The sequence below is a fragment of the Dendrobates tinctorius genome, unplaced genomic scaffold (genome assembly GCF_039654945.1).
Source record: "Dendrobates tinctorius isolate UK_male_01 unplaced genomic scaffold, ASM3965494v1 ptg000084l, whole genome shotgun sequence".
In the NCBI taxonomy this organism is placed as follows: Eukaryota; Metazoa; Chordata; class Amphibia; order Anura; family Dendrobatidae; genus Dendrobates; species Dendrobates tinctorius.
This window is the reverse complement of record NW_027361752.1, coordinates 86,648-103,832: the sequence shown is the minus strand read 5'-3', so window position 1 is coordinate 103,832 and position 17,185 is coordinate 86,648. Positions and strand designations below refer to the sequence as shown.

The 17,185-nt window shown below is 42.3% G+C and overlaps 2 protein-coding genes across 4 annotated transcripts in view; one reads left to right on the top strand and one right to left on the bottom strand.

Annotated features, from left to right (window-relative positions):
• CMSS1 (cms1 ribosomal small subunit homolog) overlaps positions 1–17,185 on the bottom strand; it is a 390,654-nt gene that overhangs the window by 327,132 nt on the left and 46,337 nt on the right. The window lies entirely within an intron of this gene.
• Positions 1–17,185, top strand: part of FILIP1L (filamin A interacting protein 1 like) — a 319,236-nt gene that overhangs the window by 272,287 nt on the left and 29,764 nt on the right. The window contains exon 1 of one of the 3 annotated variants that reach the window (XR_012233911.1): positions 1,110–3,284. The exons of the other annotated variants lie outside the window; for them this stretch is intronic. The gene's annotated coding sequence lies outside the window, so the exon portion shown is untranslated. Of the gene's footprint in view, positions 1–1,109; positions 3,285–17,185 lie in introns of those variants that run through there. 3 annotated transcript variants of the gene reach the window in all.

Here is a 17,185-nt window from a genome sequence, read left to right as displayed (position 1 = left end):
TTTTAAGGAGGTGCTGAGGATATTATGACTTGATGAGGGGGCACTTGGGGTAGAAGTGCTTTATAAGGAGGCGCTGAGGATATTATGACTTGATAAGGGGGCATTTGGGGTATAAGTACTTTATAAGGAGGTGCTGAGGATATTATGACTTGATAAGGGGGCACTTGGGTTATAAGTACTTTATAAGGAGGTGCTGAGAATATTATGACTTGATAAGGGGGCACTTGGGGTATAAGTACTTTATAAGGAGGCGCTGAGGGTATTATGACTTGATAAGGGGGCACTTGGGTTATAAGTACTTTATAAGGAGGCGCTGAGGGTATTATGACTTGATAAGGGGGCACTTAGGGTATAAGAGCTTTATAAGGAGGTGCTGAGAATATTATGACTTGATAAGGGGGCACTTGGGGTATAAGAGCTTTATAAGGAGGTGCTGAGGATAGTATGACTTGATAAGGGGGCACTTGGGGTAGAAGTGCTTTATAAGGAGGTGCTGAGGATATTATGACTTGATAAGGGGGCATTTGGGGTATAAGTACTTTATAAGGAGGTGCTGAGGATATTATGACTTGATAAGGGGGCACTTGGGTTATAAGTACTTTATAAGGAGGTGCTGAGGATATTATGACTTGATAAGGGGGCACTTGGGGTATAGGTACATTATAAGGAGGCGCTGAGGGTATTATGACTTGACAAGGGAGCACTTGGGGTATAAGTACTTTATAAGGAGGCGCTGAGGGTATTATGACTTGATAAGGGGGCACTTAGGGTATAAGAGCTTTATAAGGAGGTGCTGAGGATATTATGACTTGATAAGGGGGCACTTGGGGTATAAGTACTTTTTAAGGAGGTGCTGAGGATATTATGACTTGATGAGGGGGCACTTGGGGTATAAGTACATTATAAGGAGGTGCTGAGGATATTATGACTTGATAAGGGGGCACTTGGGGTATAAGTACTTTATAAGGAGGCACTGAGGATATTATGACTTGATAAGGGGGCACTTGGGGTATAAGTACTTTATAAGGAGGTGCTGAGGATATTATGACTTGATAAGGGGGCACTTGGGGTATAAGTACATTATAAGGAGGCGCTGAGGGTATTATGACTTGATAAGGGGTCACTTGGGGTATAAGTACTTTATAAGGAGGTGCTGAGGATATTATGACTTGATAAGGGGGCACTTGGGGTATAAGTACTTTATAAGGAGGCGCTGAGGGTATTATGACTTGATAAGGGGGCACTTGGGGTATAAGAGCTTTATAAGGAGGTGCTGAGGATAGTATGAATTGATAAGGGGGCACTTGGGGTATAAGTACATTATAAGGAGGCGCTGAGGGTATTATGACTTGACAAGGGAGCACTTGGGGTATAAGTACTTTATAAGGAGGCGCTGAGGGTATTATGACTTGATAAGGGGGCACTTAGGGTATAAGAGCTTTATAAGGAGGTGCTGAGGATATTATGACTTGATAAGGGGGCACTTGGGGTATAAGTACTTTTTAAGGAGGTGCTGAGGATATTATGACTTGATGAGGGGGCACTTGGGGTATAAGTACATTATAAGGAGGTGCTGAGGATATTATGACTTGATAAGGGGGCACTTGGGGTATAAGTACTTTATAAGGAGGCACTGAGGATATTATGACTTGATAAGGGGGCACTTGGGGTATAAGTACTTTATAAGGAGGTGCTGAGGATATTATGACTTGATAAGGGGGCACTTGGGGTATAAGTACATTATAAGGAGGCGCTGAGGGTATTATGACTTGATAAGGGGTCACTTGGGGTATAAGTACTTTATAAGGAGGTGCTGAGGATATTATGACTTGATAAGGGGGCACTTGGGGTATAAGTACTTTTTAAGGAGGTGCTGAGGATATTATGACTTGATAAGGGGGCACTTGGGATATAAGTACTTTATAAGGAGGCACTGAGGATATTATGACTTGATAAGGGGGCACTTAGGGTATAAGTACTTTTTAAGGAGGTGCTGAGGATAGTATGAATTGATAAGGGGGCACTTGGGGTATAAGTACTTTATAAGGAGGCACTGAGGATATTATGACTTGATAAGGGGGCACTTGGGGTATAAGTACTTTATAAGGAGGTGCTGAGGATAGTATGAATTGATAAGGGGGCACTTGGGGTATAAGTGCTTTATAAGGAGGTGCTGAGGATAGTATGAATTGATAAGGGGGCACTTGGGGTATAAGTGCTTTATAAGGAGGCATGAGGATAATATGAATTGATAAGGGGGCACTTGAGGTATAAGTGCTTTATAACTTGTCACTTGCAGCATCATTAATTTATAAGTGGCCAACAGGACTTCTCAGTTTACTTTGGCTGGCGACCATTTCTCAGTCTGAACGCGGCTCTCACGGTAAGAAAGATTGGTGACTGCTGCTGAACTGTAATAACCCTCACGGGTGATCCTATATCTACAACAGCTAAAAACCTACATTTAAATTTTTTATTTTTTGCTTAACTTTCCAAAATTTCGCAAAAGCGACAAACGAGGCATAATAGTCTTTTCACCATTTTGCATAAAATCGATGAAAGAAACAAGAAAAGCTGAAAATGTTTTAACAAAAGAGCAATGGACTTCATCTGGCCTTCCCATCATCGCTCGAAGAATTGTTGTGTAGTTACATCATCAGGAAATAAAATACTATCCCCCCGAGAGCCCCCTCCACAGAAACACAAAGTCACAGCTTAAATCCACATCCTCTACAGAGAAGCTGCCCAAACTTTTCCTATATGAGAAAGTTAAAAACGTTTTGCTTTTTTTTTTCCCATCAGTAGCGAAAGCTAAAATCATTGCGCGGTCCTGGATAGGACTTTCTGGGATTAGTAATAGGACTAAATAACTCCCAATGACTTTATTATCAGCGAGTAGACGGGAGTTTTTGGAAGACAAGCCTTCCGCACATTCTTGTTCAGCCCTGAATGGCGGAGACAAATGAAATACTTCACACAGGATTGAACTTCAGCTGGAGCCAGAACACATTAATAAACTTTCTAAAACTTCTGGCGTGCATTAGGGTGCACTAGTCAGACAGCATCGGCAGCAGTGGTGTGCCTGTACAACACAGATCTTATAGGGCCGGCCCATGACGTCATGCTCTATAGGCTTGGGACAAGCTGAGAGTATCTTTCATTGTTTGCCTTTTCCATTGGAATGCTCACATCTCATGCCTGGGAGAAAACTGCCTCTCCGAGAAGTAAGTCCCTTTATGGGACCGCAGCAGCTGTGGCCATACTCTGCAGCTCTACAACCCCAGGTAAGAGCAGGCAGCCTGGACATCTCACTTTACTACTCCCCAGCTTGCATTTTCCTGCACTGCACTCTCTGCCTCCATTAAAATAGCCATGAACAAACTTTTAAAAAGTTTTACAGTTTGTATGCAGCCGAGCTGAGTTTGCCATTTGGCACTGTGCAGTATCTTTTTTCAGTTTTTTTTTTATTTTGTAATAATTATTTTACACTATGCACATGCAAGCTGCAATATGACAACTTCAGCTCTGCTACACCTGTATGCAGCACGTAATCCTTCACGAACACCTGGACAGGTACACGTGCGCTACTGAAGAAGTCAGAGAAAGTTGCTGCTTTTTTTTTTTTTTTTTTTTTACTGCAATCATCCTGCCTATACAGATGTAGCAGTGCTGACTTTGTCATTTAGCTACGAGAGGTAATAGATAATATAGCAGATATGTGCAAAAACAGACACCGCTTTGTATATAATATACACATTGTATATAGTCATTGTAGTGTGCATTACAAACTCAGCTCTGCTGCATCTGCACAGCAGTAGCGTATAAATAAGCCACGGCTATACTTCAACGCTTTGCTGAAAACTTCCTGAATTTAGATAAAGGAGCAGGGTCATCTTTAATGCTATGTAAAACCACAGAAAAACCAAATATAACATTGCAATGAGTTGTGCTAAATTACAAACCCAGCTCTGCTACATCCTAAAAATTGACTGGTAGTTGCAATGAGAGTTTTTTTGTTTTGTTTTTGCGGATGCTAGGTGTTGTTTCAGAGCAAGATGCTGGGGAAATAGTGTCCCAACCGGAGATTTCCCTTATTATTACCCCATTTTAGGAATGCAGATGATCAGACGGGAGGACGGAATAAGGCTATGTGCCCACGTAGTTTTTAGGTGCTGCGGATTTCTCCCCGCGGATTTTGTAAAGTCCGCAGGTAAATTTCAGGTCAAAAGACCTGCGGTTTTACCTGCGGATTAGGCTGCGGTTTTGCCCTGCGGTTTATCACCTCTACAATGGAGGAGATGGTAAACCGCAGCAGAATCCGCAGAAAAGAAGTGAGATGTCATTTCTTTATGCGGATTTGAAACCGCAGCAAAAAACGCGCGGAAAATTCTGCAGCATGTGCACATAGAGTAAAATGGTACTGTACAATGCAGCAGATTCTGCTGCGGATCCGCAGGGCCAGAAACATTGCGGATCCGCGGCAAAATCCGCAGTGTGTGCACACACCCTAAAAGCCTCTATAGGTCCGAGGGTCCAGCAGTGGGGGCAGCGTGCACCCTGCCCCACGTCTGCAGTGATAGACATGATGCTCCGCTGGGGATTCTACGGCATTCTTCACTCACATGTTTTTAAGCTAAATGATAGTTAATTCCCCCCATTCCCCCCCAAAAAAGAAAAATCCGAGTGTGTCACTTGTGAAGGTCTTGCTATGTCGGTAAAGAAGGTCAGAACTTCTCCAAAGTTCAGATTCTTTCCTGCACCATGTGCAGTGAATTAGGAAAACAAATAAAAATGGGTTTTCTGGTAATAATGGAATAATAGAAGAAATAGCAGGGATGTGGATGACGTTAGCGAAGCATTACTAGCGCGATCTGCGGGGACGTAACGGGACGCGCTTCTCCCACCTATTGTTCTTCACCAGACTAAACAAACACTGGAGCAACAGATTGACCGCAGGCTGGGGTAAAGCGCCGATCTGCCACTGGTAAAACGGGAGCAAAATCAGGAAGGACTGAGGGGAAAAAAGTCAGAATGGGATGAGAACGAAAATATCATTAATAGAGGAGGGACTGCAGGGAGAAGCCGCTAATTAAAGGACAGCGCTATAGGAAGGGTAATTATAGAGCGCAGAAATGGGTCAGTGAGTCTCATGTTGGTTAAACTCTAGAGCCATAGAGTATCCGAGCCATAGAGTACCCGAGCCATAGGGTACGTTCACCGGGGACGTGATGAAACCACACAAGTTGCTGCAGATTTGTAGTGAATGTCACCCTATGTATTGCATTGGTCTAGTGCTGCTGAAATGGCGTATATGCCACTTTCCAGCTCTCGTGGAACTATAAGTTCCAGCAAGTTGGAATGTTGGCAAATCCTGGGTATCTCTATTTGGCATGATCAAGAAGAAAACAACAACAACAAATAATATTACAGCAATACCGGAATCTACACAATGGAAACCGGTGGAGCCTGACAGACCCCATTGACGTCATTGGGGTTCGTCAGGTCTCCTTAATTTTCGATGGAATATGCACCAAAGCGACCAACACAGATGCCATACATATGGCGGTGTAAAGAGCCATACCATGCCCTGCCGGGGGCCTTGCCAAAAAGAAAAAGTCCATGTTTTTGGCATCCAATGGAGAATATCATGATTTAATTTTTTTTTTAATTTAGGACAGCGCTATAGGAAAATTAATTACAGGAAGGCTGAGAAATGGGTTAATGAGTCTCATGTAGGAAAAACATCGAATGTGAACAGTAAAAATCCGCACGTTTGGCTGATTTTCAGCGTATTTCACCTTATTGTCGGAAACCGTGAAATCTCCAGTGAAAATCTTCCGCGTTAATTGAGATGTGGATTTAAAGTTCCTTCACAAGTCAATGATCACGCAGATCCAGCAGTGGTTTGTGAACCAGGTCAGCGAGATTTAATCAAGCGTAATCTACTCTGTCACTACTGAAAAGCGGAAAATCTGCATCAGATTATCCCAGTGTGAATATACCTAAAAAAAAGGCAAAATGGCTCATGGTTTCTGTTTGCATTGGTTTATGTATGCCAAGGGTAGGAGTGTATGAATCTGTACAGCACGGTGCTGAGGATAGGCAACTGCTTATATAGCAAATCCTTGGTATCATAACTAATAAAAATAAGAAGGAATGATCCAATAACAGAGGTGGGCTAGAATTCCTTCCTGCTTCCATGCGGGGGACATGGGAACCAGTTATGACATAATCGGAAGAAACGGCAGCCTGTATTCCGCTAATGAATTTGCAGGGTTACGGTGGAAAATTGGATTCCTGGCTCCCGCCCTGCTCTGTTATCTGATCGGCCGTACTCCTGAAGGACAGATCCTGAGATTAGACGTCCCTTATGGGAGTTCAGTATATATTGTATGACCAAACAACAGCCAAAAACGTTTCAGAAAAATTTATACAATTGATATAAAACTAATGCTAGAGAAAAACAGCATCAATTGGAGGAATTCATATAAAGGATTACATCTGTGTATTACCATAGAGGATGCGGGCTGGACGGATCCAGCGTGTAACAAGATGTAAGATACTGGGGGTCAGAATTCGGACATGCCTGGACTTCTGTAATCCCAGATGACAATAAAATGGGGTCCACCACTCTACAACCTTTGTGGGGGTCACGAAACAAAAAATAACACACTGTAGAACAGGAATTTGTACGATGAACCCCACCACTAACTATATTGGGGTCTGTCAGAGTTCCTTTATAGGCTGTGTACACATGTTGCGATTTGCTGTTTTTTTTTCCAATGCAGATTTGTCACGAAATCTGCAGGGTTTCCAGATGCCAGTGAATGAGAATCCTAAAGCCTCATGCATACGTTGCTTATTTGTAAATTGCAGATTTGGCGCAGATTTAAATCTGCGTGATGTCAATTCTTTCAGCGGTTTTCCTGCAGGGTTTCACCCATATTAGTTAGTGGAGAAAAATTTGCAGCAAAAAACGCAATTAAAAAAAGCCGCAAAAATGGCATTGTTTTTCCTGCCAAAAGATGCAGAAATGGTGCAGAAACTTCTACAGCATTTTTGGTGGACACAGCCTCCAACACAGATGTGAACATAGCCTAAGTCTCCACACACGGCAGTGTATAGAAGGAGGCCTCCAACACAGACATGAACACAGCCTAAGGGTGTGTGCACACGTTGCGGATTCTGCTGCGGATTTTTCCGCACAGATTTGTCAAAATCCGCAGGTCCAATTACCTGCGGTTTATCTGTGGATTAGCCAGCCTTTTTTCCCCCTGCGGTTTGACACCTGTCATGGAGCAGGTGCCAAACCGCTGCGGAATCCGCACAAAGAATTGACATGCTGCGGGTTTAAATCCGCAGCAAATCCGCGCGGAAAAATCTGCTATGTCTGCACTGCGTTTTCCATTTTCCATTGTCTAAAATGGTACTGTACAATGCAGCAGAAACTTCTGCAGATCCGCAGGGCCAAATCCGCTGCGGATCCGCAGCAGAATCCGCAACGTGTGCACACACCCTAAGTCTCCACACACATGGCAGTGTATAGAAGGAGGACTCCCAACACAGACAAGAACACAGCCTATGTATCCACACACATGGCAGTGTATAGAAGGAGGACTCCAACACAGACATGAACACAGCCTAAGTCTCCACACACATGGCAGTGTATAGAAGGAGGACTCCAACACAGACATGAACACAGCCTAAGTCTCCACACACATGGCAGTTTATAGAAGGAGGACTCCAACACAGACGTGAACACAGCCTAAGTCTCCACACACATGGCAGTGTACAGAACCGTGCTATGCTTTGCCATGCTTACATACTTTCGGCTTCCATGATTTATTTCTGTTGGATCTGTACAGAAATTGATAGAACACTCTGAAATCAGAGGCCCCTGCTTTTATACAGTCATTTGCATGAAGCCATATGTTTGATATCCCAAAGATGACATGCATGAATGGCGCGCAGCCTGCAGCTCCCAGTTGTAGGACTACAAGTGTCAGCATGCAGATCTCATCGCCCACCCTAGGTTACGACTGCTGACGAGACATGCAATATCTTGTAGATCTAGAACACCTAGCGAGTGATATGCTGTAAACCTGCGTATGATGCTATAGTGTCAGCACAGAATATTGCTGCCGTCTGCAAAGAGCGAGATTTAATGGGCCTTTAATCATACGGGGGATGTTTAATATTAATCCTTTGTGTATGCAGCGACTGCATATTATCCGTGCAAAACAGGGAATGTACGCCCACGCTTCAGTTCCTGCATCGGTGAAGCTTCCAATCAACTTTCCTTTCAGCCAGCCAACCCCACACAGACAAGCTGGGGTCTATGGGACGCTGCTTCATATGTCAGCACAGGCCTATAAAAAAGGATGATGACAGGCAGCGCTAGCAATGTATTCACAGAATACAGGCTGCCAAAAACAATGACTGCTGGACAGCAGCAGGGAGTAGTAAATCTCCAGAGTCCCACATGGTTATGGATTTTCTCCACAAGCAGAAGAGATTGTGATAGTAACTCTATGTGGAGGAGTTGCCAGTTATGCAATTACCCCTTGCACTTGTTATACTATAACCAGCATTGCTTAAAGTAGATGTGTCATTAGGATAAAAGTAGCCAGTTTTTGCTCTTATTTTATGCCTGCTTGTCCCCTGAGTATTCCACTTTTTTCTTTTCTAAATCCGCCATACGGTTCCACAGATATGAGCCTTTTTACTTAGCACCACTTTTTAGGGTCTTTATGAAAGTGGCGTGGCTTAGCAGATTCACTGAGGGCGTGTCTTTTGGCTGTTCTGCATAATTAGCCTGTAAGCCACGCCCCCTTGTAAAGAACATAAAAATTAGCACTAAATAAAAAAAATCCCAAATCTCTGGATCCGAATGGTGGATTCGTAAAAAGGTTAATGCTCAGAAAAGAAGCGGGAATAATGTAAGAGCAAAAACTGGCCACTTTTGACAGGTCCTCTTTAAAGCGATGCTCCTATCTTCATAGATGGATATCGTCGGCTCACAATTGTCAATACAAGCAAGTTTGCAGGTGTTCAGCCGTTCTTGATAGAACAACACTTTTCATATGGTTGCCTTGAAGACCGACCACTGCTGCCACCCAATAGAACATGTGCAGCGCTAACAAGCTCTTTTCTGTTGAGCTAGTAAGCACTGTTTTGAAGCTGGATAGGATCACTTGGATCTCGTTGTTATCTCCTAATCCCGGCCAGCTTCACTGCAGCGCTTACAAGCTAGACAGAAGCGGTGGTCGGTCTCCTAGGCAACGGGCTCTAAATAAAAGTGAAAATGGCTCAAGAACGGCTGCAAATTTTAATAAGTATTCACAAGCACTATCTGACAATATCCATCTATGAAGATGGGATTAACCCTTTCATTTTAAATGTAAGCACACTCAATCATTACCTATAGTGTGCGTTCGGTCTTCCCTCCAATGCATTATTTGCTTCCTTTGAATTCCCCTATCATTTTAGGTTCATCTTACTCAATAAATTATAATAATAATGAAAATAAAGTATATTATATGGTCTGGTACTAGCTAGTAGCCATTGGTGTAGTGTTTTCTCTCTTGCCTCATTTCTACATTTTTTGCATAGAAGATAGAGGACACCCCGACTTTTTGGTCCGCACTTCATATACCATCTCACTGTACTTAAAGGAACAGTTTCTGATCAAGCGGATTAAAGCAGAGAAAAGAAAAAAAAACAAAAACCTTATTTGCTGCTCCAATTCCCTAGAGATGATGTGTACCAGAAATAAGAGTCAGCCAGCCGGCAGAGTATCAGAACATCCCTCAAAGCCCTACCAGCTGCAGCTCAGATGGTCTGGCAAGAACTTTACAAAGGAAAACACTTTCTAATTTGTACTTCCACAATTCCCATGTACAGTCGGTTTGGGCCGAGCAGAATATATCCAGAAATTACTTGAAAAAACACCAAAAAAACCCAACAAAAAACAATAAATAAGTTAGTAGCGGAACGCATCCCTCGGGGAAGTTCCTGAAAACATTTTATCCATAAAAGGCCTCTCGGAATCAGCACCGTGTAACATGACGACTGATTCATAGCAATGTCACGCAGCATATACGAGACGTGCATCAGCCGGGAAATATAACAAATACTAATACTGTATACACGCACTCATCATCCTCAGCTGTATGAGGAGAGTGTCCGCCTCTGAGCAACATTTCACAGCTCCCCTATATCATGTATAGTTAAATGAGTGAAACTGCAAAGTGATCTGGTAAGAAGGCAGCAATGGGAAAGACCATAAAAACATTATTTATAAGCAACGAATACAATATTAAAAAAATGAAAAAAAAAAAAAAAAATAAAGCACACTAGGCCTACGCGTTTCGAGCACTAAGGCTGTTAATCCTGAAAATCTAATAATAATGAAAAGCCTTAGTGCTCAGACACATACGTCTAGTGTGTTTGTTTTTATTTTTTCCCTTTTGATATTTTAATAGTAACCTACTAATGTCTTTATATTTCATTGTGGTTGCTGGATGTCTTTCTGCCTCCGATCTGATCATTGTCACCCAGGAGCCGGCCCGTGCTCTCTGTCCGAGCAACCTTTATTGGATTGAAAGACACCTAGGCAGTGTGAGCCAATGTGATATTTTCCTTTGAAATTGCAAAGTGCATGTAAAAAAACAAACAAAAAAAACAGACTTTGCAAATAACCTCTAATTAAAAATTCTTGAGAAAATGAGAACGGACAGGATTTTTATTTATTTTTTTATTTTTACTCATTTATATAGCGCTATTAGTTCCACAGCGCTTTACAGACATTATATTTAAAGGTAGTTGCCCAAATTACCAGCCACCTGAGCAGTCGTTTACAGGTGGTGAGTTTCCTATGCAAGGAGCGCTGCTCTGAAGCTGGCTGGATCACTGCATTCAGTCAGCTTCAGTCCTATTGCACAGTTTGGAGCAATCACACCGCTGGTCAGAACTGTCACTCATCAGGAGCATACAGTCACCCGGGAAGCAGGAACCTGGGAGGCAGAGGAAAACAGCGCTACTAAACAGAGGACATGAATACGCCCCTTTCGTTCACAGTTCTGTTACTCGTCATTGGAAAGCACCAATGATCACATTGTCAGAGATATGGTTAGCACCTTGCTCCTATAATGTAGTGTTAGGGTTAGGGATCTCCCGCTTACATTGCCTGTTATTATGACACATCAATGCTAATCTCTAAAGCACCTGCAGTCACAAAGCCTGTCTGAAATGTAGAAATTTCAGCTCTGAAGCTTACTTACAATTGTGACTGCAGCTCTAAAATACAATACAGGCATTAGATTCAATAAATCTACAACATAAGTAATGGGATGTATTAAAGTTGCTCAAATTTTTATGCAGATCAAAGAAGCCCCTAAGGCCCCAACTTGTACAACTGCAGAACTTTATCCAAGAGCAGGGCCATTAGACCTCAGAGGCTTTGTTAGAAGAATATAGTTGATGAAAGCATTGGTAAGGATCACATAAATCACTTATTTCAAAGGCTTCCATTTAGATCTAAAGCCACTCCGTGTCCCACTGGTGCGAGCTGGAGATTGCAGACCGCCGATATATATCAGCAAGAAGCTTGGCTTCATTTTGGGTCTGGTATTAAATGTGATATATTAGTAGGTTTCTCCAGGACTATTGGAGGCAAAACGGCGACTTTGGCCACAACACAGGTGAAGTGGCCGAAGATCGCTCTATACCAATACATAGTGTCGTAATACCGGTGAATGGAGTTGCATTGTCACATCAGCAGAAAGCAAGTCGCAAAAAAGTCAGGACCAGTTGGGTTCTTTGCCACTTTCTCATCTCACCATCTTGTAGGTTACAAAGCGAGTCCATTCACTTCCATTACGCTACTACAGTTAGGTCCATATATATTTGGACAGAGACAACATTTTTCTAATTTTGGTTCTAGACATTACCACAATGAATTTTAAACAAAATAATTCAGATGCAGTTGAAGATCAGACTTTCAGCTTTCATTTCAGGGTATCCACATTAACATTGGATGAAGGGTTTAGGAGTTTCAGCTCCTTAACATGTGCCACCCTGTTTTTAAAGGGACCAAAAGTAATTGGACAGATTAAATAATTGTAATAAAATGTTCATTTCTAGTACTTGGTTGAAAACCCTTTGTTGGCAATGACTGCCTGAAGTCTTGAACTCATGGACATCACCAGACGCTGTGTTTCCTCCTTTTTGATGCTCTGCCACGCCTTCACTGCGGTGGTTTTCAGTTGCTGTTTGTTTGTGGGCCTTTCTGTCTGAAGTTTAGTCTTTAACAAGTGAAATGCATGCTCAATTGGGTTGAGATCAGGTGACTGACTTGGCCATTCAAGAATATTCCACTTCTTTGCTTTAATAAACTCCTTGGTTGCTTTGGCTTTATGTTTTGGGTCATTGTCCATCTGTAGTATGAAACGACGACCAATCAGTTTGGCTGCATTTGGCTGGATCTGAGCACACAGTATGGCTCTGAATACCTCAGAATTCATTCGGCTGCTTCTGTCCTGTGTCACATCATCAATAAACACTAGTGACCCAGTGCCACTGGCAGCCATGCATGCCCAAGCCATCACACTGCCTCCGCCGTGTATTACAGATGATGTGGTATGCTTTGGATCATGAGCTGTACCACGCCTTCGCCATACTTTTCTCTTTCCATCATTCTGGTAGAGGTTGATCTTGGTTTCATCTGTCCAAAGAATGTTCTTCCAGAACTGTGCTGACTTTTTTAGATGTTTTTTAGCAAAGTCCAGTCTAGCCTTTTGAGTCTTGATGCTTATGAGTGGCTTGCACCGTGCAGTGAACCCTCTGTATTTACTTTCATGCAGTCTTCTCTTTATGGTAGATTTGGATATTGATACGCCTACCTCCTGGAGAGTGCTGTTCACTTGGTTGGCTGTTGTGAAGGGGTTTCTCTTCACCATGGAGACTATTCTGCGATCATCCACCACTGTTGTCTTCCGTGGGCGCCCAGGTCTTTTTGCATTGATGAGTTCACCAGTGCTTTCTTTCTTTCTCAGGATGTACCAAACTGTAGATTTTGCCACTCCTAATGTTGTAACAATTTCTCGGATGGGTTTTTTCTGTTTTTGCAGCTTAAGGATGGCTTGTTTCACCTGCATGGAGAGCTCCTTTGACCTCATGTTTCCTTCACAGCAAAACCTTCCAAATGCAAGCACCACACCTCAAATCAACTCCAGGCCTTTTATCTGCTTGAGAATGAAATAACGAAGGGATTGCCCACACCTGTCCATGAAATAGCCTTGGAGTCAATTGTCCAATTACTTTTGGTCCCTTTAAAAACAGGGTGGCACATGTTAAGGAGCTGAAACTCCTAAACCCTTCATTCAATTTTAATGTGGATACCCTCAAATGAAAGCTGAAAGTCTGAACTTCAACTGCATCTGAATTGTTTTGTTTAAGATTCATTGTGGTAATGTCTAGAACCAAAATTAGAAAAATGTTGTCTCTGTTCAAATATATATGGACCTAACTGTATGTAGTAGCAAATAGGGAATTTTGGCCACGTGATTTATGTCACTTATAAAACTGGTCACTATTCTACAAGTCACAGTGACCAACGATGGCCACATATAGGAGGAGAAAATGTGCATGGCTCTCTGAACTGATCACGGGTTATAGAAGTGGCAGCATGAGTTTACGTGACTCCCATGAGTATATGCCAAAGCAGGTAAACTCCTTTTAGAGAATGTCAGAAAAGCTCTGTTCACATATTACCCTTCATTTCGCATATAGAGGCCCAGTTTACTTCTGTCATATAGCATGCTTAAGATTTTTGTTTTACTCTTCATTTTTTTTTTACTATAGTTTTATGGTATAGGGCAGTTACTAGTCTTCTTTTACAGGAATTGTTCACTACTTTAAAAAGGGAAAATAAATATATAAAGATTATATATCTATATATTTTCTCTATATCTATATCTATCTAAATATATATACATATCTATATATCTCTATCTATAAAATATATATATATATATATATATATATATATATATATATATATATATATATATTATCTCTCTCAAAAAAATAAAGGGAACATTAGACCCTGAGCAGACACATGGATGTTAGTGACCTATCAGCTCTCTTTTTTCCATTCAAGAAAGAAAAGAGACTTTCATCCATTGCACCTGATCAGGGCAGCCGATTGGCTGCAGTGATTACATGACACCTACAACAGAAAAAGAAGCCAAGAGACGGTCAGGGAGCGCAGTACAGAATGCGGAGTCCGGTAGTTGAATATTGATATTTATTTTTTTAAATTCCTGTTTCAGTTGGTCCATTTACAATGTTTTAATGTAACACACGACCCCTTTATAAGTATATCGGCACATGCCAGCCCAACAAAGGACATTTTAATTTGCCTGTACATCAGGAGAGTATGCTCTAAGCGCACATCACTAACATGGTGTGAACAAGGCGTAACGATGCTGTCACTTGTGTCCATCACTTCTAGGCCTCAGTGTGAATACATGCGCCACCATGCTGCGCAGGCGACAGCATAGTCTGATAATTAGAGTTAGGAATGGGAACTGTACTTTTCACCTTCGGAGAAAAGTTCAATCGATGCGTGTCTGTACACCTGCCTGTAAAAGGTGTTCTACCCTGACTTCTTAGTATTTGATAAGTGTTCATAATGTGCTGCCAAGATGTCAGACATACAATGTACCGAGTTCTCGACACGACAAACAGCCAGTGGCCATGCCAGGTCTGTGAACGGTGCCAATTATTTCGTCAGGAAGCCGCCCTCATCGATAGATCGGAATGACAATAAACGAGAACGTGAGTGTAACTGCATAACTATTAGTAAATGGCTACGGTTCTGTTCCCACCAGGAGTTTTTTAAGTGCAAAAAACTCAGCGTCTTACAGTTCCAGCAAAGTGGACGGGATTTCTAGCGATCTCCTGACCACTGCGCTTCTTTTTCAGTGGCGTAACCTGACTTGTGGTTTTATGTGTAGATTTCCCCATACACACAAGTTTTTAGTGCTTTTCCACTGCGAACACATGCTAAAAACGCACGGAATCCGACACATGACTGTATCAATGAAGTAATCAATCCAAATACCAGCAGGTATCAAAAAGAAAGTATGACACCAACGAGACACAAAAAACGCAGGATCAAAAACGAGGTAAAAAACAAATGTAAAAAAAAAATATAACGCAGCAGAAATTCCAAGTTTTTGAGGCGTTTTGTGATTTTTGAGGAGGATTTGAACGGTTTCTGCTCCAAAATCTCCTCAAGAAACGCAGTGGGCACATACACTTTACTGCGCTGCTGCCGATTAGCTTGTACACACAGTGCTGAAGCTGGCCAGGATCTAGCTGTAAAACAGTGCTTACAAGCTTAATAGAAGAGAGCTTGTAAGCACTACGCATGCTCTGCTGTCTAGCAGCAGTGGTCGGTATCCTAGGCGACAAGTTGTTAGTAAACGAAAAGAGTTAATATCTCAAATATGGCTGAAAATTTTAATAAGCGGTAAATTTCAAAATTGCTTATATTTTGAAGCATTATTTGATAATATCCATTTATGAAGATAGGAATACATATTTAAAGGTATATCTAGTGAGAGCGAGTTCAGGCTTATTCAGGTGTGTTCTCCGGGAAAGCCCAAGGCCTCGGCACCTTCAGTGAATGAGGAGGAGCGGCAGTACGAGGCACAAGTGGGGCAAGCTGCCACGTCTGAATAGATGGTAAAGAAGCTCACAAAACCATTATTTCCTGGCCTTTGTGGGGTTATGGGTGCCATACTCGCATCAGAAAACATACTTGTAGCCAAACTAAAAGGTTAGGCCATCAATGTGTATCTTTGGAAACAGTCCTGTACGTAGGCGGGCGTGGAGGATTCAGATGTGTCCAAATCATTAGGCGGCACGCACCCCTAAATGAATTAGGTGTCACATATGTGCGCCTCTGCCAGAGATGTTACTAAAGTCAGGAGTAGAAAAAAAATAAAAACTGGAGACATGCTTGGTTTTTTTGGGTATTTTTGAGTCACAGATTAAATTCCCCATTGCAAATGCTTCCATAAAACAAGCCTCACGTCTCATTCAAGGGCTGCTTGTTTCTATTTAATCTGCAGGAGAAACTTGGAATTTTGTTTTGTTTTTTTACAGAGAATAAGGCCACGTTCACATGTGGAGCATTTAGTGAGTTTTTTTTACCTCAGTATTTGTAAACCAAATCCAGGAGTGGGTGATAAATGCAGTTGTGTGCTTTTTTGGCTTACAAATACTGAGGTAAAAAATTCTGCAAATACTCAATGTGTGCACGCGGCCTAAAGGATGTCACACTAATGGTAAACATGGATGCAGGAGAAATGAATCTGTATGCAAAGAAGAAAAAAATGGGTTTCTGAATGAGGCCTTAGCGGTATTGCCTGTGTATAAAGTGCAGAATATGGAAAGCAGTGAGAGCGCTCTGCGTGCGGCTGCCGTCTGATGAGTGACAGTGCTGCTAAGTGCTCCGTGCTGAAGGAATACGCTTCCAGCTCTGCAGGGTTATCTGCTACAACGCTGGGTATTTCCAGATTAAATAAATATGAGGACACACACTATGTGAGAACCGCTGATGAAGTGCAGGTGGTCCACTGGCGTACGTATCGCTGTGTACCACATGTGGATCAGAATGACATGACATCACCAAACCAGAATCTGCATGACACCATCAAAAGTAGGATTAGATTATCTGGCCTGCGAGCAAAACTCCGCTCACCAGGAAAGCATCATCTGGGCCGCGCTTCTACCTCCAGGGAGCGTCTGAGACACAAATAGCATTTATGGAGAATGCTCCGAGAGCTGTATGAATATGTATGGTGCGTGTGAGTGAGAATGGACGCCTTTGTGGAGTTGACATCATTTCACAATTTAGTATTACTGATACACAGGTGAGCTAATACACGACACATAATGAAGTAAAAAGCCAATTAATAGACGAGAGTCGTTTATAAAGGATTCGGAGGGGAGAGAATGAGAGAATTGGGAGTCAGAGGTTACAACAACCCACAGAAAAGCGTCCCAGGAAGCTGCTCGTTCCTGTCTCTTCTGGAACAAACGTGTGCATGGCAAAGTCAACCATATCCATTCATCATGGAGAGGGCCAGCGTGGCTAATGATTGAACAGACG